At 36.2% G+C, this 26516-nt stretch overlaps 1 long non-coding RNA gene across 1 annotated transcript in view; it reads left to right on the top strand.

The window, feature by feature from the left end:
- The first annotated feature begins 8861 nt into the window (after positions 1-8861).
- Positions 8862-26516, top strand: part of LOC127224838 (uncharacterized) — a 427306-nt gene continuing 409651 nt past the window's right edge. Inside the window, exon 1 of the long non-coding RNA XR_007834742.1 lies at positions 8862-8910. This is a non-coding gene — a long non-coding RNA (uncharacterized LOC127224838). The remainder of the gene's footprint in view (positions 8911-26516) is intronic.

The following is a 26516-nucleotide window of genomic DNA, read 5'->3' as shown; positions in this document are numbered from 1 at the left end:
TGCTGAAGTTGTTTAACAGCTATAGGAGTTCCCTGGTAGAGTTATTTGTGTGTGTGTGTGTGTGTGTGTGTGTGTGTGTGTGTGTGTGTGACTTGTGTAGAGTGTGATATTATCTGCAACTAGTAAAAGTTTGACTTCTTCCTTTCTAATTTGTATCCCCTTGATGTTGGCAAACATTACACAAATCTCAAAATTTTCAGTCTATCAAACCATACCTTGTCTAGTCAATATTTCATGATCACATATTATACTCTTAGAAGGGAAATAATCAGTCAGCATTCACTGAGTAACTGAATAATTACTGAACTGTCATTCTATAATGTTTGAGAGTTCCATGACAGGTTTATACAGATTAACTGCAAGATGACTTGGTTGATTGCCTAACATTCCAAGTTTTCCTGCATCTAAAACCTGATTTGTAAAATCAGGCAGTGTGGACTTTGCTGAGCTCCAGGAAAATCTATAATCAGAAGTAGGACTTCATCCAATGATTGCTTCCACTATAGGGTTTAGGTATTTATTAGTGATTTAATGAGAACTTAATTCATGAAGAATTTCACAGAAGCACTTGAATTTTCTCTCACATGTGCTTCCTGCAAAGATAAAAAGAGCTTCTCAGATAAGCTTGACTGTCTAGAAGGAAGATTTCAAACTTTTTCAGTTTAAAGTTGTTATTTATATTTTAGAAGGTGTTTTTGATAACCCATGCCAAAATAACTTTTACGTTAAATAAAATTTGCATTTTAATAAAACCTTATGCATTATAAAATTTATTGCCAGAATCTAAAAAAAAAAAATTACACATGTCTGATAAATAATGCATTTTGTACATTTAGCATTTGACCAGTCAGATACTGCAGGACAGCATGCCCCAATGTTTATCATCATACATCAGAGCTTTAAGCTGGGAACTTTAGAACTCAATGACAGTTCCTGATGTTTACTTTGAAACTGGGGATTTAGTTATATCACACTCTATTTTTTTCTTTTTGTAATAGATAATTTTTCCTCTACTCTTTCCTCCTTCTAACCTCTCCCATGCATCCTGCTTGTTCTCTCTCTCAAATTTATTGTTACATATATGCATATTTGAGCCTACACACATCATACAATATTCCTTCAATTTATATAATCTCAGGACTGACCATTTTATATTAGATAACCAATTGGAGGGCTCACCTGGAGAAGATTATTGCTGTTGTTCTCAAGTTGCCTGTCTCTTATTATCTGTTGTTGAGTCTCCAAGAGCTTTCCCCCCTTCCAAATTCACATGTACACTGGTGTCAACACTGTTAAGTTCTTGATTAAGCAGTCATGTGGATGAGACTTTATTGTGTAACTTCTCTAACATATCTAGGTGACACAATCACATAACTTCCTGTTTCTCAGGCTTTTACAATGACTGCACACTCTCTTCGACAAGTATTCCTGAACCCTAGGTGCAGCAATTGTGCTGTAGGTGTTATCATTTGGAGCTTGGAACAACAAAATGTTTTGTCCTCTAAATTTTGAATAATTGTGGTTCTCTGTAATGATCTCCTGTTTCAAAAAGAAGCTTCTATTATGATGGATAAGGGGACATTTATTAAATGGATATAGAGATAAAAATTAGTATATAGTTGGGAATTATGCTGGTTTAGTAAATGGCAATTATAGGTTCTCCTTCAAGATCCATGATTTCACTTGTGCTGAGAGGTTAGCTGGGGTTCTAGTGTCAAACCTTATTTCACACCTTAAGACAGAATAGAGAAATATTGGTTACTACCAAGTGTGCATGACATTATTGCACCTTCAGGTTATTCTTTCATAGTTGTTCGTTATGTGGTACATCGTATTATATGCTTCCCTCCCCTAGTATCATAAAAGCTAGACCCCAGGAAGAAGGCTTTCAGGTCAGTTACAGTTCATGTTCTCTAGGCCTTGTGTCTGAATGCATAGGCCATACTTTCTACTTCTGGGAGGCAATCAAAAGTAATACTCCTAGACTATGTTTTCAGAGTCTCTTAGAGAACCTTGTTCAATAACACAAAGGGGACTTGTCATGACTGGTGTTGGAGTTTTGTTAGATAATTTGTTTTGCTTGGAGGGAGCAATGTTACCTCAGATATAAGTTTCCTTAATACTATATATGATATATGTATAGAGAGACTCATATGCTTATATTTTAGGGAAATTTATAATAACATGATATTTCCAAGTTTTTTAGACTTCATTACTGTCACTTTAGCCTCTTCCATCTTTCTCCTTTATTTTTCTCCTTCCCCAGACCTATTTAAAGCCCCTCACTGCTTTTCCTATTTTCTCCTTCAAATCTCTTGTATCTGACCTTCCCCCATCTATTGCTTCTTCTATTTGGTCCCCTTCAATTTTCTGGATTCTATAGTTATTCCAGGTTAAACAAAATATATTTAAAGCCTATGAAGTACAGATGTCCCCATGCTATATTTGTCTTTCTAGATTTAGGTTATCTCACTCAGTATAATCTTTTCTACTACCATTAACTTACCAGAAGATTTTGTGATGTCATTTTTCTTGACAGCTGGAGAGTGTTCCATATTGTCTGGCTTCATGATGTTGTAAATTTAACTTCTTTCTAAGCAATTTAAAACGGAAGCTGTGTTTTACTGCACACTTCCTCATTGAAAGAATCAAGGCCTGGATAGATGCTCTAGCATTATAAAGTACTTTCTGCACTTCCAGAGGACTTCAATTTAGTTCTCAGTACCTATATCAGGTGTCTCACAACTACCTGAACTACAACTGCAGGGAATCTGATGGTCTCTTCTGACACAGGCACCCACATTCATGTAACCATCAATACACACTCACGCATACACACACACACACAACACACACACGCACAGAACACAACTCACACACACAACATACTTGTTGAAAAATCTGAATGTTGTATCTCACTGTGACACACCCACACACACTTGTTTTAAAAATCTGAATGTTGTATCTCACTGTGGACTAAGAGAGATTATTATTGAAACTTGTTGGCCTTGTGCCTTTGAATGCATTTGTTAGCCTCTTTAGGATTTTTATGCATATGATGTTAAAAACAGCAAGATTGTGTTGAGATCATAGGAATGGGGTATTCTATATGCTTCCAGCGAAATTTCATGTGTTCTCTAAATGCTTATATCCCCCAGAACAACTAACTAAATCACTGGACTGTACGGTCTGGTCACAGAGAAACACTACTATATTCTTTCTTTCATCTGATAGAATTAGGTTATTAGATTTTACAAAAGTTCCAGTAATATACTTGAAGTTGGTAATCATTTCTCAGCATAGTGCTTTGCAAAGTTCTTGAACTTCTACATGTAACTAGCTCATACAAGAATGGGTCATTGATAAGTCCATATTGTTAGAATCTCATGTCAAATAAAATTTCCTGAAGTGCCTCAAAGATGAAAAGTCTGTGCCAATAGCAGTGATCATTTAGTAACTGTCCTTTTCCACAAACACCTCTTCTAAACATCATTATTTATGCATGACATGTTAAAATGTCTCTTTCTTGGTATTTCTTTGTCTTGGTCTATCCCTACAAATCATTAAAAGCATAAATTAAGTTTTGGGTGAGCCATACTTTGCATTAAATTTCATATATACTTGAAATTATCTCTTTGCCAAGGATTTATTTAACCTTGGAAGACAAATTTACCAGATGCTTTTGATATTATTTCTGAATCCCCATATGTAAATCTGAACAGTGATTTACAGTGCACATGCCTGTTATATCAAATCAATACAGTAATGTCAGTAATACAGATGAAGATGGCCTTTGGATATTTATTAGTGTCTCAGACTCAAATACAAATTCTATATGTACCTAGAAAACATAAATCTCATGTGAGTATTATATTGAAATTTACTTATTTAGTTAAAAGCTTCCATTTAAAATTGAAAATATGTAACACAGTATCTCACAGAGTAATATAACATATGATACCACAAGTGACATTAAAAAGGAATTATTACTTCTTTGTTATAATGCAAAATATTGAAGTATGACATTCAGTTTTTTTAAAAATAAGATAATAATAACAATATTTTTAATCTGTATGCTCATTCAGCTTATTCTGGCATGATCATATTTAGTTTTAGCTAAATGTTCATTCTACCACATCAACCTTTTAATGTATATACTGGCTGGTTTTGTGGGTATACCTGACACAAGCGAGACTCATCAGGCAGGAACCAGCCCCAGTTGTGAAAATGCCTTCAAAATTAGAACCTGCTCTGAAGATTTTTTTCAATTAATGATCATCAATGAAAGCCTAGCCCATTTTGGCTGGTGATGTTCCTGGGCTGCTATAAGACACTGAGCAAACCAGTTTAGGGGAAACAAGCCAGTAAACAGTCATCTTCCATAGTCTCTGTATCAGGTCCTGTCTCAAGGATCCAATCCCTACCCCCACTTCCTTCAGAGGTGAACAGCAATATGGAAGTATAACCTGAATAAACCCCTTCCTCCTAAAACTTGCATTAAGGTCACAGCAATAGAAACCCTGAAACTCTAGGGAAGATATCATGTTACTAAAATTTAGCATATTACATCTGTTAATAAAAAGGAAGAGCAGGAAGGAAGGGGATTAAGTACTTGAGTCCTATTAGATGGAACTTTGTGTGGGGAGCTTTCCCTAAACAAATGTTAATAGGAAGTTTATGTCAGCAATGATTTTCTCATTTCTTCCTCATGCAATGACAATGGCAATTGGGTGACATGGGAAGGATGAGTCTGTTTCTGTGGGTTTCCCATCATGGTCTTGACCCCTTTGATCATTTTAACACTCTTCCCTCTCTTCAACTAGACACTAGGAGCTTGGCCCAGTGCTTAGCTATGGATCTCTACATCTGCTTACATCATTTACTGGATGAAGGTTTTATGATGACAACTAAGGTAGTCATTAATCTGATTATAAGGGACGGCCAAATCAGGCACCCTCTCCACTATTGCTTAGAATCTTAGTTGGAGTCATCCTTGTGGATTCCTGTGGATTTTCCAAGTGCCAAGTCTTTTTTTTTTTTTTTTTTTTTTTTTTTTTTTTACTAACTTCATAATAGCTCCCTCTATCAAAATATCTCTCTCCTTGCACACCATCTCTGTCCTTCCCACAACTGGAGAATCCTATTACCTCATGTTCTCTTACCACTCCCCTCCTCTTTTCCCTCTTTCTTTTTTCCCTCCCCACTCCCTTCGTGTTCCTGATATACTCAGGAGATCTTATCTATTTCCCCTTTCTAGGAAAATACATGTATGTATCTCTTAGAGTCCTCCTTGTTACCAAGCTTCTGTGAGGTTATGGACTGCAGGCTGGTTATCCTTTGCGTTATGTCTAATATCCACTTATGAGGGAGTACATACCAAGTTTGTTTTTCTGGGACTGGGTTATCTCACTCAGAATTTTTGTTTTCCAGATCCATCCACTTGCCTGCAAATTTCAAAATGCCATTTTTCCCCATTGGAGTAGTACTCTGTTGCTCAAATGTATCACATTTTCTTTGATTATTCTTCAGTTGAGGGGCATCTAGATTGTTTCCAAGTTCTGGCTATTACAAATAATGTTGCTATGAACATAGTTGAGCAAATGTCCTTGTGGTATGATTATGGATCCTTTGGGTATATACTCAAGAGTGATATTGCTAGGTCTTGAGATAGCTTGATTCCTAATTTTCTAAAAAACCACCTTACTGATTTCCAAAGCAGTTGTGCAAGTTTTCACTCCCACCAGAGCTCACTGACTCCTGGCTGATAGTATAGGAATGAGATAAAACCTCTGAATGTGGGTGACAGTTGTGTGGCTTAGGCCATTAATGGCACCAATGGCAGTGGGACCATGGTTTATCCCTAGTGCATGAACTAGCTTTTTGGAGCCTATTCTCTATGGTGGGATACATTGCTCAGTCTAGATATAGGGGATAGTCATTGGTCCTGCCTCAGTGTGCTGTGACAGACTTTGTTGACTCCCCATGGGAGGCCAGATCCTTTTTAAGTAGTGAATAGGGTATAGGGGGAGGATAGGTGAACGGATCAGGAGGATGGGAAGAATTGGAATTCGTATGAAAAAGTTAAGAAAAACAGATTGTTTTTTAAACAATGGGAAAGATGAGTCTAGCGATGTCAGAGTTTCTGTCCTGCTTAGCAGAGTAAGTCACAGCACCATGGCAATACATAGTTTAATAGAAAAGTTTTAATAATTACAAGAGAGTTAGCCAACAAAAAGCCTGAGCCATCAGCGAAACAATTTACAATTAATATGTCTTTGTGTGTTATTTTGGGGTTGAAAGACTGTCTTTAGTCAGGAGTATTTAAAAGGTTAATGTGCTTTGTGACATGCAAAAGGAAAGAAATATCTATGAGAGGCTGGTGAACAGAGCCTACCAACTTGAAAATATAAAAGACAATAGAAAATGCCAGGAACTGGACTTTGGCACAATATATCAAGAATCAAATATTTTCTGCCACCAATTTGTTCAATAACCACAGCTAAGACTTTTCTGAGTATTTTTTTATTAAGCTTGCATTCCATATATACATTTGACCTGGCAGAATAAGAAAGCAAGGTTCAGAGCTAGGTAAGTGATTTAGGAAGAAAATGTTTGCTAGGCTAGTATGAGGATAATGAGTTTGATGCTCAGAATTCACATAAAAATGGTCAGTGTGCTGGCACACACTTGTAATTCCAGCACTTGGGAAGGAAAGACAGGTATATCCCTGAAGTTCACTAAGCAGCGAGTTCCAGGTGAATTGAGAGACCTTATCTCAGAAATAAACAACTATCACAACCAACCAAAACAGAGGGATTGACAACTGAGGAACCCCAAGTTAATGTCAAGCCTTTACACACACACACATATTCATTCAAGTGCAATCATTTGTACATGCACACACACACAGAGAGAGAGAGAGAGAGAGAGAGAGAGAGAGAGAGAGAGAGAATAAATCAAGTTTTCATGTGTTGATATTCATTTACATAGCAGTGGCATTTTTTAAAATTACACCATTATTCTTTTCAATTCTCACATATGAGAACCCTTGCTAAGTGCTAAACACTCATTTTTCACAGTTAGTGTTTCCATTTATAGTGTTGAGGTTAAACACCTTAAAACATAAATATCTGGAGAAATATGTTCTCCACGTAACACTAACAATTAAGCAAACAACTTGACAGTGCTTCTTTTACTGTTTCCCCTTTTATCAACTTGCTGTAGTTAATTAGAGGCTATTCAGAAGAATACACATTCATTCTTGAATTTCTAAAGATTTTTCAAACATTACTCATTTCTTATTTGAAGAAATTAAATTTTCATTTTGAATTTTGATAACATAAAGCATCTACCTGGAAGTAAGTAAATTTTAGAGATTAATAATATTTATTAGTTAATAAGATACATCAAAATAATAAAACATTTGCAAGGGCTGTATCACTAATCAAATAATGCCATAAGTTATCATAGCCAATATACTTTTTAATTTAAATTTTAACAAGCTTGTTTTACATGTCAATCCCAGTTTCCTCACCCTCCAGTCACTCTGCCAATCCCCATCCCATCCCATTTCTGTTTCCCCGGGAGGGTTAAGCCCTTTCCCATGTGTCTAGGCTGAGAGAGTATCCCTCTATGTGGAATGGGCTCCCAAAGTTTATTCATATACTATGGATAAATACTGATCCACTAATAGAGGCCCCATAGACTTCCCAGTCCTCCTAACTAACACCCACATTCAGGGGGTCTGGGTCAGACCTCTATGTTGGTTTCCAAGATATCCAACTGGGCTGCATGACTCCCCCTTGTAATAGGTCAGCTCTTTCTGTGGGTTTTGACCCCTTTGCTCATCACTCCTCCCTTTCTGAAAGTGGATTCCAGGAGTTCTGCTCAGTGTTTAGATGTGGGTGTCTGCTTGTGTTTCCATCAGCTACTGGATGAATGCTCTAGAATGGCATAAAAGGTAGACTTCAATCTCATTATTAGAGACAGTCTTTTAAGGTAGCCTCTTCATCATTGCTTAGATTGTTAGTTGGGGGTCATCCTTGTATATCTCTGGACATTGTACTAGTGCAAGAGATTGAAAGACCAAAAACTTAGTTTCATACATTTCTATGACTTCAAATATCTTCTACACATAGTCTTAAAAATATGACATGGAACGTTTGTAGTCATGTGGAGTTCTATATTCTCTCTGTAAACCTAGAGGTGGTGGTTCAAGCCTTTAATCCCAGCACCTGGGAGACAGGCAGACAGGAGCCTCAGAGTTCTGAGCATGCCAGGTCTACAAAGCAAGTTCCAGGAAACTCAGGTCTGTTGCACAGAGACACTAACCTGCAAAACAACAAAACAAAACAAAACAAAAAATTAAAACAAACACCCAGCAAGTAAAGCATATTGTAGTGTTATAACTATAAGTTTATAGTCATGTGGAGTTCTATATTCTCCAGCAGTTAAAATGGAGAGTGTACAATATTGAAATCACATTGATGGTATGCATGGCACATTTTATATGGATCTAAATAATCATAGGTATTGTCAATGATAAAGAATGAGTGGAGTTTACCCTCTAGAATTCCATCTTCCGATGTTATTATGTGTTCAAATGTAGACATCTCTCACAGGCCTATTAGAAGGAAAACTCTATAATCTCTGCATTACATAGTTCAAATTAAAAGAATGAATGTTAAATACCAATAATTTCTTGTAAGTTGAGTGACGCTATTTCCAACAAAAGTATAATTTAAAAACCTTAGTTAAATGTACTTTAATAATTCGTATCCACAATAACCCTTGTCATTGGATTCAATGTTTAATGAAAATCAGTGTCAATACTAAAGCCTCGTTTGTGTTATATTTCTCTAGGTCTCAGGGTGGTGAACTTGCATTGAGTGCCTAACCTGTGATTTGATGGTAAGATTTTAATTACCACATGCATAATTTTAGAAAATGTTTTTATTTCTAAATTTATTTTAATTCAATATATATATATATATATATTAGAATGCAGAGTTAAGAATTTCGGTTGGTGGGGAAAAAAAGGGACTACAAAGAAAAATATGTAGAAATTATTGTTTTGTTGACAAAGCAGTAAGTATTCTGGGATATAAGAAATATATAATAACTTCGCTCTTTTTTTTCTTTGTTGTTTATATATGAAGTGTAACTTAATAGTTAAAAAAAAGTGGTTGAGTAAAAAATAATTGTCAGTTTCAAAAGTGACATTGCTTGCTTATAGGTTCTTGTTGACTTTATGTGATTGAGGCAACTCTATAAAGTTGTAGCTGCAGAATCTGAAACTACTTTTCAAACTTAAGGGCTTCTTAAGATCCAAAGTCATGTGTTGTCATTAACGCCTAGAAATCTTCTTCTCCCTCTTCTGCTGGATTCAAATAGACTGAAGCTACAATAACGGACCCTGTATATATCTGACCTAGGTCCTCTGCATATAAGTTATGGTTGTATAGTTCTGTGTGCTGGTGAGACTCCTAAAAGTTGGAGTGGGAGTATCTCTGACACCTTTGCCTGGACTTGTAAACCCTTTCTTCCTACTGGTCACCTTGTCTAGCCTTGGTAGAAGGGTTTGTGCCTAGCCTTTTTGTAATTTGTTATGCCATGTTCTATTAATGTCCCTGGGAGGCTGTCTCCCCCCTCCTCTTTCTCTCTCCATATCTGAAAATGGAGAAGTGAATCTTGAGGAAGGGGAGATGGGAGAGCTAAGAGAAGAGGATGTAGGGTAAACAGTAGTAGGGATGAAACTTATATATGTAAAATAGGTAAAGAATAATATTTTTAAGAGTTCTAAAAATGTTAATGGCAGTAGGAGCTGTCATGCAAAGGCGAACTCATATGTTTCTAAAAATACCCTTTAAAACATGGTAGTTGAATCTTAAGGTCAAATTTTAATGTGAAAGATCCTCATGAATTTAAGACTTGATGCCATTTTGTCCTAAAACAACAACAAATATTGATTTGTAAAACTGACTTTTTCATAATGTGTGCTTTGAAATCTAGCCCCATGTTCTTAAATTCACTGAGAGCGATGTATAAAACTTTATTAAGAACATGGTAAAGTAAAGATTTCGATAACAGAAGAAAGTTCTTAGGAAATGAGTGACAATTTTATACATTAGGAATTTTGTAGTGAAGTCTATTTGACACCAATGAATAGAGGCAGTAAGTTATTTAAAGTAAAACTTATTTTATCACCTGTCAAGTTTTATCAAACTGGGTTTTTCTATGAAGGTTTATTGTTTGAGTTTCAGGGAGTTGAAAGTAATGTATATGACATGGTAGTAAAGTATGAAAATACATGCTTTCTAAGGAAAATTGTAAGAATTTATTTATATATTTAATTGGCTGATTACATTCAGTAACACTCCATAAATGTGGATCTTCAATGTACTAATAATTGATTATATAATATATGAAAGTGTGTATTTATACTATGAAAATTAAATTAAGTTTTATCAAGACAATTTTCTATTCATCTAACTCTTCATAGTAAACACAAGAATGGTTGGTTTCTAATCAGTATGTAAAATGTAGACAGCCTATTTGCTGTATTTGTATTTGTATTTGTATTTGTATTTGTATTTGTATTTGTATTTGTGGGAAATTATAACCTTAGCATGCATGAGCAATTTAATACGACTGCATGTCTGAATGTGTGAATGTGTTTCATTGTTAAAACATACCTTGAAAGTTCCACCAATGATGTAGGGTCCCATTACATTTAGGCACCTAATTTTCACTTTTAGTTACATTTTAAAGAAATACTTCACGTGGTGTATGTATTTAAAAATGATTATTATATAAACAAAGATGCACACCTCAGCCCCAAAGATACTTTTGCAATAATAGGAGGAAATGTGATGAGTTATTTAGATATCCTTGGGGCAATTTATTCTCTCAGATACCAGATGCACACCCATATATACCACACATATCACAACATATCATATGCACAGACAAATATACAGGAAGATTTTTTAAAATGATAGCTCTTTAAGCTGCATTTATCATATACAGTATATTTATGATATTTATTAAATATAAAAATTTAGCTTAATTATTTAGTTAGGTGTTTTGTTTTTAATAACATTTAATAACATGGTTTTAAATTAAAAAATTCATAATGCATATTATGTAGTTTAAACAAATTCACCCCACTCTCTTCATTCCAATTTCTCCCTTACTCTTATATTAGCCCTCCCCAAAGCATGTATGCTCTCTCTGTCTCTCTGCCTCTGTCTCTGTCTCTTTCTCTCTTAAACCATTGACCATGTCTAGTGCTGCCTGTATTACAAGGGTGTGAAACTGTTTAGCCTAGCACAGGTAGATTCTTTGTCACATTCCTGTAGAAAACTAACTCTTCCTGCCCAGTAGCCATCAGATACCAATAGCTACTCCAATAAGAGTAGCCCTTCATTAATCTCCCCCACATAAATCCTCAGAGTTTGATTGACTTTGTCCATGCAAACATAGCTGCTGTGAGTTAATGTTTACATGCACCCTATAATTTCCAGAAAAAGAAATGTTCTCTGCACATGACCCCTATACATCTCCCATTCTGATACTCATTCTTTGTTGATCCCTATGCTTTTGGAGGAAATGAATGATAGAGATATCTCATTTAGAGTTGTGTACTCCACAGCCACTAATTATTTGCACCATAACTTGTGATTTGTATCTATATTAATTAACATCTATTGCAAAAATAAACTTATTTCAGGAAAGATGGGAGATGTACAAATATGTGAATATAAAGAACAATTTGCAGTATAAGGTATAAGGTATAAGACAGTTTAATAGTAGATCAGTTTATCAAAATAATAATATTAGCTTCTCCCCTGGTGCCTATAGCATAGCAAGTCATGAATTTGGATCCAGTTAGCAGTACCAGACACAAGTTCTGTCTTGTGAAGCAGGCTTAAAAATCCATTCAGAAAGTGGTTGGTTACTCCTATAACATCATACCATTTATGGCACTATACATTATGTCAGTACCATCATTACTGTAACTCACATAGTTCATAGCTGGGTAAGACTATTGAATACATTTCTCCTTCAGTAGAATAAGTAGAAATGTCTGGCACAATGAATGCCAGCCAGTAGGAATGAATCATTTGAGTGTGTACATTTGGAATTGGCATTTCAGAACTCTATACATTAATTTAACAGAGTATTTCTAATTACCAATTTTCATGGGTACAATAAATGAATTTATATTTCTTCTGGTTTATATATCCATTTTATATTAAATGACTAAAATTAGTACTTAAAGCTAGAGGTGAGGCATATACTTTAATCCTAACATGGGAGGTTAGATATCTGAGTTCAAGGCCAGTATGGTGTGCATAGTGATTTCCAGTCTAGCCTAGGACATACAGTATAACCCTGTGTCAAAAAAAAATAAGCAAAATGTATAGAGAGCAATGCTTTATGCTTGATGGATATGAATTTTAAAACCATTATCAAAGTAGTTTATCACATACTTGCTTTGTGACTAATACAAAGGATTTTGAGGATACAGAGCATGAACCAACCATCTCCTGTAAACAGGTAAGACTTCTAGTGTAGGTGTTGGATCCAGACACATAACCTTTGACCTACAATTAACCCTGTCTACAAGATGTGCTGGGGTAAATAAAGCACAGAAATTGTGGGAGTAGCTTACCAATGGCTGGTCCAGTTTGAGACTCATACTATAAGAGGGAGCTTAATCCTGATGCTTGGAGGTCCAGCACACAAAATTTGAGCAAGCCGGACACCAAGGATATGAAAAAAAACAAGGCTGATAATTTTTTGAAAAAGTCAATGAAATGATTACTAATGGTCTTCTACTATATTCATAGATTGTTGCCTAGCCCAATTACTGTCCGAGAGGCTTCACCCAGTGACTGAAGAAAACAGATGTATAGACCCAAAGTCAACTGTTCGGTTGACATCAAAAAATCCGGTGGAAAAAGGGGAGGAAGGATTATGGGAGCCAGACAGGATAAAATACTATAAGAAGCTCAACAGAATCAACTAACCTGGGCTCATAGGTGCTCACATAGACTCAACGCAAAGCCAGAGAGTTTGCATGGGACTTAACTAGGCCCTATCAACATATGCTGCACTTGTGTAGTTCGGTCTTCTTATGGGACTCCTAACAGTGGGAGCAGGGGATGACTCTAACTCTGTTACCTGCTTTGGGGACCCTTCTTTACTTCTGCGTTGCCTCTGGAAGCCTTAAAAGGAGAAGTACCTAGTGTCTCTGAAACTTACTGTGTCATGACTGGTTGATATCCTTGGGAAACCTGCTCTTTTTCTGAAGACAAAGGAGGAGGAGTAGAAGGGAAGTTTGGGGAGAGTGACCAAGAGGAGAGGAGAAAGCAAGGGAGGGCAAAATGTAATTGGGCTGGAAATAATTAATTAAAAATATTTAATAGAGAAGTTTGTTGAATAATAGTGTGTGAAGAGGAAAAAGCTAACAATGGTAGAGCAGAAAATTTAAATCTTTATTAATTTCACAGCCTAATTAGAGAAATATTTAAAAGATTAAATACATATACACAAAGTGGGTCTTAATTTTGATTAAAAAAAGTTATGAAGAATTAAATACTCAAGTGTTTGGTTTATTTAGCTGTCAGAAAGGTTTCCAAAGGAAAAGATGTTCACACTGATACACTATGCTAGAGGGAAAATATGATTCACTATACAAGGGGATCTTCCAAAATGTCCAGACTCAGAAAAGCAGTAGTGTGGAAAACCGTGTGCTGAGGCTGAGGCTGAGGCAGGTTTATGATGAACTTCAAACCAGACCACCCAATATATGGCCCCTTGACATACTGCCTATTTGAGCTGAACGAACTTGAGAAATAGCATGTAGAAGGACACTAAGACCTTTTCCAAAAACAGGTAATTGAGCTCTATGGGAGGAGGGACCTCCCTTTCACCAGAGGGAAGGATGGATTGTGCAATATGAGACAAAGGAAGGAAATGATCAATTCTACAACAGTCAAGACTTGTATGTTTTCCATGCTTCATAGCTGCCATACAACCATTCAAGACTATTTGTTTACATTTTTTCCAGGAAGGATGGCACTTGTCCAAAGATTCTAATAATTTGTATAGTTATCCTGTTCTTAGTTGGAGTATATTTCAAAAATCTTATAAGAAACTCAGGAAGATAAGAGGAAAAGTGAAACTTATAAGCCATGTTAAGTATATAAGGTTTGATTATAAATGCCACAAAAGACCATGTGTACTTTTATACAAAATATGTAATTATCATATTGTATTTATGCCTTGAGATACTACGTGGAAAACTTTATAGTGGGAAGCAAGCAAGAAGGTCTCTAGGAGGCAGTTGCCAACTGGTCTAGAGTGGAATTGCTGTACAGTATCAGCAGTCTGTTTGGCCAAATAACCAAAAAGACAGTAATTGCCAAGATAACAGATGTGAAAAAGGAAAGAGACCGCTAACAGAGGTTCTGAGCCTACCACTTGACAGTCCAGCCGACAGGACTATCCATAGCTTTAGTGGGAAGCATGAGCTTCTAAGTAGGGTGAATACAGGAATTAAAAATTCATTTAAGATTTTCATAATTCTTTTTATCCATCCCTGGTCATAGTGTGATTTACAATTTTACTTTAGATGAACAGTAGATTAAGAACAGGAAGAATACTTTGAGGGTGGATATTCACAGAGTTCCTTAAGACTAATTGCAGATGACCTGGAAGAATTCTCTGTGGTGGCTCACTTCCTACTTTGGAGTCTGTGCACATAGTGATTTTAATTTAAGTCACAAAATACATGACAATTATTGGCACTTCAGCATACTGCTGAAAAGATTATCACTAAATATATTTTTAATAGCATGGATATCCATAATCCTTGGGATTTTAAAGCAAATAAGTAGTGAAACCTGGGCAGCTTCGGGATTAGATGTGGCCAAGTGTGATACCTGTTACAGAAACAGTTGGAAACATTCATTTGAGCACACAAAGAATCTAAAACATTAACGTGAGGTCTTCCTATTGCCAGTTACAGGGTCAAGGGGAAGGAAGTGAATGTGGAGGCCACCAAACTGGAAAGAATGGGGGAAAAATACATACACTGGAAGCATTTGGCTTTCTCTGGCAAATCATGTCTCTCAGCTTCAGGGGTCACTAGTAGAGAGGAAATGAAAGCACACTGCTTGCATTTGTTTACCTTTCCACGGGGCTCTTTATGGTAGCATTTTGTTCCTTGAATAAAGATTCTGTCTCTTTTGCTTTGGCTCTTCTCTGAGGGTAAGATGCTGATGGGCATATGGCTGCCTTCACAGATGGACCTTCTTTTCTCTCTGTCCATTTTAACTGATAAAGGAACACAGATGTTTACATCCCTCTTCAGTATCACATTCCACATGGCTCTGATACAGTTACTCCCAAAATATAATCCTTATTTTTTCCCTTGGAATACAAGTGATTCTCATCCTAAATAAAAGATATTTTCCCAGAATAGAGTGATCTGAATACTACCATTGGCACATTTATCTAATATATCATAACTGTGTCTGAGCCTTTTTCACGACTTTTTGCTGTTATAAAATTGAATAATTCATCTCAAGTTCCAATAAATAAGATGTAGTATACCATTTGAAATCTATTGTTATGTTTTATGATCATATTCTCTGTGTTTATTTTGATAGATGCTATTGAAAAATGCAAACATCTTGTCTTTAGGAGAGACAAATCTAGGATATGAATTCATTTAAACTCTTGCCTATTATTCCAAACTGGTGGGTTAAAAGGAAACATAATACCACAGTGAATGTCGTATTATGTTATAATGAATTAAAGAGTATAAGACTTTTTATTTATTTTGATATTCACAGAGATTAAGTGCCTTTCTTATTCAAAAGGGCAAAAATGTTGTTCAAAAAGGTAAATATATTTTAGAGTCAATTGAGAGGACTCTGCTACCTGATGAAAGTAAGCTCATGTATATCTTAGCTGAAGAGTACATTTTATAGATTAGAAATGGTGTCTTTTAAGTGGCTTAGGCATCCACTGAGCCCCAATTGCTCTTGGCAGGTGTGTTGGATAGTCTGTTGTAGGCATTGTTTTAAAATGAGCTGGAATAATGCAAATAATACATATTGAGGAAAGTTGTCATTACATCCAAAGGCTAGGCACTTTGAAGAGGTCCATAAATGATTGCTCTATTGATGATTCTATTCTGTTGAATATTTTTAGAAAGTACAGAAGTGGGATGCCTATTTGACTGTTTGGGTGTGTGAGGGCAGAGAGAAGTATAGCATGAATCAAACCTTGAATGATCAGGGTGTCTAACATATGGATATGGTAACAGTTCTCTTTTTTAAAAGCATAGATTTCTGTCCCATATTTGATTTGATATCTGTGAGATGAATTGATTTGAGGTTGACTGAATCCCTGAAAATATTATGTACAATAAATAGTAACCATGAGGAATTTCTTACTGATCTGGATGTGAAACCAAGAATTGGGGATGTCTATAACAATAAATACTAGGAGTGGAGATAGAATGATGGCTCAAGTTTATACCAATAAGTATAGCATGAGGGACTGGAGTCATAAGAGTAGTTAGTGCTCTTGCAGAGGAGGCAATGTCCATTCTCAGCACCACCTTCGTAGCACACAACCATCAATAACTTCAGTCCTAGGGATTCTGATGGCCTCTTCTGACTTCTGAAGGTACCAGGCAGATAAATGATACACATCCATACACAGAGGCAAAATGGTCATACACCTAAAATAAAACTGATAAAAATAATGCATGGAAACGTAATTGTCTACATTTTCTATTGTAAATGTTTAGTGTACCTCACTGATTTGTTTCCACATTAACAGGATACATACACCAAAGAAGATACAAAACTTACTAAAATAGAGTAGCGTGGCATCACTTTGGAGTGACCCTGTTTGAAATAGCACAGAAAGGTGATATGGTTTTGTTATACACAGTGATTTTTCTTTCATTTCTAAAACTTGATTTTCAATATTACAGATAATTTCATGTATCTTTTCTTACTTAAATATGTTTGTAATCTAATGTTAGTAGCCAGATACTTATTTTCAAAGCATTCAACATGTTACTTTTGACTTCCATAGTTCAAAGGATTATCATTAGGTTGCAGAGTCAAATACTCTCCTAATGTAGATTTCAAGCATGATCACACTGTGCAAAGCATGTAGCCCATCAAATGGTTTTACAGGTAACAAGTGAGGTACAGATGTGACTAGGAAACTTTTAGGTTAAAACATTCAGTCAGGACAAGGTTAAATTTGGGTATAGGATAACATGTGATATTGTTAGCATGGTTTTATTTTCTCCCAAGAAAGGAATGAATACAATCTCTACAATACAATCTCTAATGCAAAACCAGTAATCACTTAGACATTGCAAAGGACCCACAGAACCAGATAAATGGAAATGGCTTGTTCAGTACTTCATTTTCACTTTGGAAATAATTTTGGTAAGAGTAATTATACAGCTGATGCTCATAGTAGCTCAGAGAGACTGAAACAGCAATCACAAAGCTTGCATTGGCCTGAACTATGTCCTCTGCATGCATGCTGTGGTTTGTGTGTCGGGGGGAGGGTGTGTATGTGTGTGTGTGTGTGTGTGTGCTTGTTTGTTTGTTTGTTTGTTTTTTAGCTTGCTGTTATTTGTGGAACTCCTAACAGTGGGATTAGGGGTATCTCTGATTCTTTTGCCTGATCTGATTCTTTTACTTCTACTGGATTGCCTCATCCAGCCTTAATAACCAAGTCTTATTGCATCTTGTAATGTCATGCTGGTTGATATCCCTTGGAGGGTTGCTCTTTTCTTAAGGGAAACATAGGAGCAGTGGATCTAGGGGAGAGGGAATGTGGGGGAGTGAGAGAAATACAGGAAGGGTGTAGTTTGGGTGTGTATCATGTGAAAAATGAATAGAAAGAAAAAGAAAAAAAAAGAGTGCATCAAGGATTCAAAGACTTCTTACAGGTCCACATGGAGGAATAAGGTTACTAGTCACCATTCCTGTGAGAATATGAAGTTCCTAGGGTCTGCCATCCATCACAAACTGTATGCAGATTGTAGGTAGAGCAGTGTGCTCTGCACTGGGCTGTGAACTGGAACAGTGAGCAATGAAGAGCAGGATACATGAGCACATAATGTCTAAGTCAGCTTAGGGACACTCAAAAGTAAGTCAAGGAAGGGAGAAACTGTTGCTAAGGAGGTAAGAAATTTACTAAAGGCTACATAACCAGGGAAAGGTGTATCAGAAGAAATAGGACCTTTGAGAAGAGCCTGGAAGAACAGAAAGCAGAAAGGCCAATTTAAAAAACAAAAACAAAAAAAAAATGCTGTAGTGTCTTTGAAGACAAAAGTGAGAATTTGTGCTTGTACTTAAGAAAGAACACAAGGTTTGATTGGCAGTGCAGATAAGAGAGTAAGATATCTATTTCAGAGTAAAAGTCACTGGCCCCAGGTATATATCTATGCATATTTATAAGCAATGATGATTTTTTTTTGATAGCATCAAGTTGTATGGTACTTCATTCACTTGCCAGTGATCACAGATGTACTTTTGAGAGGAATAGATATTCTGAGCTTACTGAGCAGGCATTTTTGGTAGCACAGAGAACACACTTGCCAAGAGACTATTCAGAAATACAGCAGCATATTTTCTTTAATGAGGGCTATCATGTCTACATAACATCCTCCTTTAAAAGACAGCTTGATAAAACTTTGGTGGTAATATATGAAGAGTTTCTTTGCTCTCTTTTTCTATAACATTTTCTAGTTACTGGGGACATTTATATTTTGTTGCCGGAGTGATTCCCACAGTCAATAGAATTAGGATATTTTAGTCTTTTGGGAAAGGTGATATGCAATGCTAAGAGATAAGGTTATCTCACATTCTAATTTCTAATTCTTCCTGGTTATTTTCAAAGCTTTTGTCCTTTCTGATATATCTCTGCCCAGTTATGTGGCCCTGAGCGAATTTCTTACCTCCCAGAAAATGCCCATTGTATGGAGAAAACTGCAAAAGGATCAAACTAGGTGCACAGTGAACATTCCATTGGGCTTTGCATTACTGGGTACAGAGTGAGTAGAACCAGAATGTGTTACGTATGAAGTCTTTACACAGGTTACATATTATCTAATTAAAGAGTGAATCTGAGCTCTCATGGCCTAGGTTAACTGTAGATTAATTCAATAGAATAGCACAATGTATACAAGTCAATATATATTTATTTTAAGCCTCAAAATAATTAGAATATCAATGTCAAGGCAATTAATCATATAATTGCCTGACTGACAATGTTCTGTGTTGAGAATGCCTAGATGGAAAAGGGACAATAAAAACAGGACAGCTGTGATTACAGACCTAATGCTGGGTGACTCTGAGTGGAAAATGGAACTGATGTTCATTAACACCTTCCACAAGAGGAAGAAGTGTTACTGGAGCATCTATATGTAGGATAGAAGAGTGCAATGTCTGGGAAATAAAGTAGGAGCATATAATCATTCTCTAGGTCTGATGGTGCATATTGCGGTTAAGTAAGGATCAAGATAAACAAATAGGCCAAAGAGATGTTTATTCAGGGAGAAATAACTTACAACCTAGACAGATGAACACCAGCAAGTTCCACCGGATGCTCTCGGGTCCAAGTCCTGCCAGCCAGAGATTATTCCCCGGCTCTTCCTCAGACCTCCCTCCACATAACACTTCCGCCCATCGTTCCATTCCCAATTGGCGTGGTCAGTGCCACAAAAGGAAACAAAGTAAATATCTCACTACAATTTCCCTTTTAGTCTAAAGAAAAGATTTAGGCTTGATGCAAAACTATATACAAAACAGTGAATAACAAGTGTGCTCTAAAAAAAACAAAAGGAAAATCGAGAACAAAATAATCTACATATCTAGTCCTAGGGTGAAGGCATAACGGAGTTTACAACAGAGTTGTCCTAAGCTGGAAAACGTAAGTCTAGTACCTAATTTATCTAACTAGGAAGAGAGAATAATAGTTGTGATAGTTTAATCTTCAACCTCATCAAGACCTGAGAAGGAAAATAACGATACGAGGGTAGACAGGAAGTGCAGATGGGCAACTTCCAAAAGGTGCAGCAAGGATAGAAACAACAAGCTACCTGGACAGTCACCCTAGGTCTCACAGCAATGTTGGTAAACCCAGTTTTGGCTAAGGCCAAGAGAACTTGACAGAACACAACAACAGCAGGGAGGTAGAATGCTGTCTTACCCTGACTTGGCAAGGTAGAGCAGTCTTCTATATTTGTCTCTGGCAAGCACATAGGACTGCATGTCCAAATCAGTGGTCAAGGAGGGGTAGTTTTTTGTCCAACAGGCCATTAGCTGAGGCAAGAATGAACTCCAGCAGGAGCAACAACAGTGTCCAACATATTTTGGGGAAAGTGCACGGTACTGTCAGGAGCAACAGTGTCTCATGTCAACGGAGTACTAATATTAAAATATTTAAATGCCATGTTCTGCATGTTTATGAAGTGATTGAAGATTAAGCATCTATATCTAACTAATCTCATAGGTACATGAAAAATTAGTGAGGATAATCAGTAATACTCAGGAACTTAACTAAAAACTGATTGAATCTTCCCTGAGAAAAGCAGGAACAAATACCTAAACAATATAACTATGTACATATACATACATATAAATCCCTAAAATAGAGGTAAAGTAGAAATGTTAAGACAAGAGGTAGAACTAGAAAGGGCAGAATGATAAATATCCCAAATAATATAAATATACAAAATGCTTTGAATACAAGTATACATACATAGAATATGAAAGAGTAAATGTGCATAAATTATATCAATATACAAAATGTCTTGAACATAAGTAAAAGTATACATACATAGAATATGGTAAAAATAATGTGCATAAAACATCATAAGTAGAAAGATTTCACACAATATAACAAAATATAAACTTAATTTTACGTAGCTTACCACATATAAGATTATATAACAATGTAAGCTATAAAATACAATTATCTCACTCTTACTCAAATTCACAAGAAAATAGGCTAATCTACCTATATCCCATCTAAACCATACCTTTCCCAACCATACCCTATTCCTGTCTAAAAGATAAACCCGAGTGTAAGCATTACCTTCCATACCCAAACCTAAATAAACAAACCCAAAAAAGCTGACTATTATCCCAAAATTCTAAGGGTAGGGAAAGGGGCATCATTTCTTAAGGTTACTTCCTGCTGAAATGGGATGATGATTGCTCCATGGGATCCTGTAGGAAGAAAATTTTTAGCAACAAAATTTCACAACAGAACTGGCTGTGACATATGTAGCTAGTCACTGTGTGGCTGAAAATGCTTGACTGTAGTTCTATTTGAAACTCTGGCCAGGGTGTAATAAGAAGGTGCACCATTATAGCTAACTAGTCATGAGTTGTCTTGAGCAAAGCAGTCTCAAACCGGTTTTAGGGTGATGTTTGTAGTCCAGATGCATCAGGTTGAGTCAAGTGGAAATGATGACATGGGGGCTCTTCTTCTTTCCTGAGAGATCAAAGACTGCTGTTAGGAATTATTATTATTCCTTGTGGAAAACGTAAACATCAATATTAAAGTAAAATTTTCAAGTTTTAAGGTATGCATAAGGGAAAGGCAAAAATAAGCATTAAAATTTATGGGAGAAAATTATGATTTCAGAGAAAAAATTGCGTATAAGAAATGAGTTCCCAGATTTTGTTTTCTTCTGTCTTACACCAATTGGCTTCTCGATTTAAGGCAGAAACCATGAATTTAATCTTAACAACATGCTTGAATTTAGAGAAGGAAAGCCAAATCCAACTCCAAAGCCAGCATTGGTTTACATGAATTGGGACTTCAGGAATACTAGATAGTAGAGAGAAATATATATCTGTATAGAAATAGTTTACTACAATTAAATATTTTTATCATATATCAGATTCTGCTTCAAGTGATTGTTTCTGGAGAGCTATCTTCTCCTCTGTAGGTACCTACATGTTCAGTGTCTTTTGGCTGTTTGAAGACAGGTTTTCTCTGTTTTTCTGTAAGAACAAGTATAGAACACTTCCCCTACATTTGAGAGATCTCTGCACATCTCATGGGATGTAATTTGTTGGATGACTTGTCATTTCTCTTCATTAAGATGTTTCTCTTGTTCAACTCAGATCTTGATTCACTTTGATGGTATCCATAGTTTTTCTTCTCCTGTAGATACAAATGCAAAACCCCTACCCCAACATAACACATATCCTGCTTTCCATTCTGAGGTCAATACATCCTTGAAGTACACAGGCTGATTTAGTTCAGAAGTTTTTCTATTGCCCAGTGTCTTTATGCAGCTTTAAGAAAGTTTGATGTTAATAAAGCATTATGTAATCTGTGTTTGGGTGTCTTGAATCCTCCTGCCTGATTACATAGCATTTCTTTTAAAGTACGTTTGGATCTCTCAACCACTGCTTGTCCGATAGGATTGTGTGGTATACCAGTTATGTGCTTTATGTTATAATACTCAAAAAACTGTTTCAATTTGCTGGAGACATATGCTGGAGCATTGTTAGTTTTTATTTGTGCAGGTATGCCCATAATGGCCATTACCTCTAATAGGTGTGTAATAACAGAATCAGCCTTTTCAGAGCTCAGAACAGTGTCCCATTGAAACCCTGAAAATGTATCTATAGTGTGATGTACATATTTTAATTTTCCAAATTCTGCAAAATGAAACACATCCATTTGCCATATTTCATTCCTATTTATACTTTTAGGGTTACTGCCTCGTGGTAAAGGAGTTTGGTTATAGAATGAGCAAGTAGGACATTTCCTTACTATTACCTTGGCTTGTTGCCAAGTTTAAAAAAATCCTTTTTTAAACCTTTGCTGTTCACGTGGTGTTTCTTATGAAACTCTGAGGCTTCTAGCACACTTCCTATCAATAAACGATCAATTTCATCATTGCCTTATGCTAGAGGACCTAGCATACCCATATGGGATCTGATGTGATATATATATATATATATATATATATATATATATATAGTCCTCTTTCTGATAATATTTTGTAACTGTATAAACAATGAAGTTAATTCTGTATTGTCAGGAATAAATTCTGCAGACTCAATGTGTAAAATGACTCTCTCTGCATATTGAGAGTCAGTAACTATATTGAGGGGTTCTGTAAAATCCATTAGTACCACGAGAATTCCATACAATTCTGCCTTTTGTACAGAATTGTAAGGGCTTTGAACCACTTTGCTTTTTTTTCCTGATTTATATCCTGGCTTACCTGATTTGTTTGTATCAGTGTAGAATGTATGAACTCCAGAAATAGGTGTTTTTCTCACAATGTGTGGAAGGATCCAAATCGTATTCTTTATGAATTTGATTCTCTCAGTTTTGGGATAATTGTTGCTAATCATTCCCAAAAAAATTACTGCATGCTCTCTGCCAATATTCATTATCTCTCCATAAGGAGGAAATGTCCTCATTAGTTAAAGGTACTATGATTTCTGCTGGGTCCCTTCCCATTAGCTGACGAAGTCTTAATTTACCTTTTATAATCAAGTCAGACACATTTTCTATATATGTTTTTAGTTTTTTATTCTGTTTATGTGGTAGGAATATCCATTCTAATATGATATCTTCTCTCCGCATTAAAATCCCCGAAGGATATTCTCTAGATGGTAATATAACCAGAATACAGTCTAGGTTTGGATCCACATGGTCCACATGTGCTTCTAGTATCCTCTTTTCTACCCATTCTAATTACTTTTCAGCTTCAGCTGATAGTATTCATGGACTATTCAAGTCCTTGTCTCCTTTTGGAGCCATTTTTAAGTTTTTCAAATCATGCCCTTCTACTCCAAGAAAGGTTTGCAGTTGAGAAACCTCTCCTAGTAATTTTTGAAGATCATTAAGTGTCTGGTAGCGATCTCTCCTGATCTGTACTTTTTGTGGTCAAATTTTCTGTAGACCTATTTTATATCCTAAGTAGTTGATAGACTCTCCTTTTTGTATTTTTTCAGGTGCAGTTTGTAATCCCCAGCAAGGTAAAAATTCCTTTACTTTCTCAAACATTTTTTCTAATATTTCTCCTTTAGAGTCAGCTAACAATATATCATCCATGTAATGATAGATTATGGATTGTGGAAACTGTTTACGAATTATTTCTAGCAGTTTTTGTACAAAATATTGGCACAGGTGGGGCTATTTAGCATTCCCTGTGGCAAAACCTTCCATTGATAACTCTTCACTGGTTGAGAATTATTGTAATTAAGTACCATGAAGGCAAATTTCTCTTTATCTTGTTCTTGTAATGGTATAGTGAAGAAACAATCCTTTAAATCAATAACTATAATAGGCCATTCTTTGGGTATCAAAGAAGGCAAGGGCATTCCAGGCTGTAGAGAGCCCATTGGCTGGATGACTTTATTGATGGCTCTCAGGTCTGTAAGCATTCTCCATTTACCAGATTTCTTTTTGAGCACAAATACAGGAGAATTCCAAGGGCTGGTTGATTCCTTGATATGTCCAGCATTTAGCTGTTCCTGAACCAGGCTTTCTAAAGCTTCTAACTTCTCAGAGATCATAGGCCATTGTCCTACCCAGACATGTTCTTCTGTTAGCCATTTTAAAGGTAGGGCTTTTGGTTCCTCTGATTGTTCAGCACTTGTATTCTGTTTTTGTACAGCCTGGATATTTGGTATCTGTTTTGTATAGTACTTTATAATATTTTTTCCACAATCATGAGGTCGTTTATGGTTCCTATCTAATACTGGAGGAATGTTAATCTGTGTATTGCATTGCTGTAATAGATCATGACCCCTTAAATTTATCACTACATCAACCACATATGGTCTCAACCTTCCTCTTTGTCCTTCTGGTCCTATATATTCAGTCCATCCCGTGCTCTGTTTTACCTGAGACAGGGTTCCAATCCCTAAGAATTGAACATTTACCTCATGCAGGGGCCATCTTCAAGGCCAAGATGTAGTACTTATGATAGTTACATCTGCCCCTGTGACAAGTAACCCGTTAAACAGTCTATTATTCATCTAAACTATCAATCTAGGCCTTTGACTATTTCTAGCGGTTTGCTAAAATATACGTTTTTTATTTCCTTCTGTCATGTTTGATTCAACTTCCGTCACTAGTGTGTCATCCAGAGCAGTATGAGTTTTTACAATAGGCACAGAATTTTCTAATTTTCCTTTGGGAGATTATCTTCCACTGTGACTGGGAATGTTCGGACCACCTGTGACGAGGGGGGCCTTCGAGAGGCCCCACAAGGAGTTTCCAGATGGTAAAGAATTTCTTTCTTGTGTCTTGTCGAGCTACACTCATTTGTCCTGTGTCTGCCTTTGCCACACCTTCTACATAACACAGGAGGCTGAGGCCTTCTGTTTGATTCATTCCTGGGAGTGTATTTCTAGGGAAGCTTTGCCTACAATTTCTTTTTAGATGTCCTATCTTAACACAGTTATAACATCTGACAGGTTGATATCTCTTCAAACCTTTGGAGATGGCTTCTCCTGCCCAAGCTTCTAAGTCACCATAGTTAGAAACTCTGTTATCTTGATGTCTTCTCAGACTTTTAGATATGGCTTCTCCTACCCATGCTTAATCTTATTGTCATTATACTCAATGTTGCCTGTATATAGGACCCATTCATTCAAGAGTGCTGATTGCATTTCTAAAGGCCAAAACACCTGTTTGCATTGAGAATTCACATTCTCTTAAGCTAAAGATTCTATGAGTATTCACCTAGAATCTGTGTCTGCTACCTCTAATTGTACTGCCCTAGAAAATCTTTCTAGAAACACACTAAAGCGTTCTCTAGGTCCTTGCCTTATCTTGGTATAGGATTCTATCCTCTCCCCTAATTCATGAACCTTGTCCCAAGCATTCAGAGCTGCTGTACTGCATAGAGACAAGATATGTTCATCATAGGCAGTGTGGATTTCTGGGTCAGCATAAAGACCCTCACCAAGAATTTTAACTTGGGGAGCGTTTTAACCTTTCTTTAAGCCCTGAAGTTCAAGAGCTTTTGCTTCCTCTCTATAAAGCCCTCCATTCTAATTGAGAGAATTTTCATGGACAGCTGATATTAATTGATCCCAATCCTTAGGGTTTATCTTGTTATTCTGTGCCCATGATTCTATTAATTGCTTCACATATGGTGAGTGCATGCCATAAGAGACTACTGCTTCCTTTATACCTTTTAAATCGTTCATACTTATTGGTTCCCACTGATATTCAATGACACCTTTTGGGTGTTTTTTCTTTGCTGGTTTTCCACACCCTAAATGGTATTGAAAATGTTAAGTCTTTTTCGTGCCCTGTTACCTGTAGTTCTTCTTCTGATGTATCAGACTGAAGGTCTTCTAAAGCCTAAAATCTATTCACCATTGTTTTTGTTTTTGTTTTTGTTTTGTTGTTGTTGTTTTGTTTTTTGAGTGTCTGAACTTCTAGAATCAAATAACTTTCTAGAGACT

This window comes from Phodopus roborovskii, unplaced genomic scaffold (assembly GCF_943737965.1).
Source record: "Phodopus roborovskii unplaced genomic scaffold, PHOROB, whole genome shotgun sequence".
Taxonomy (NCBI): domain Eukaryota; kingdom Metazoa; phylum Chordata; class Mammalia; order Rodentia; family Cricetidae; genus Phodopus; species Phodopus roborovskii.
This window is presented reverse-complemented; position numbering and strand designations above follow the sequence as displayed.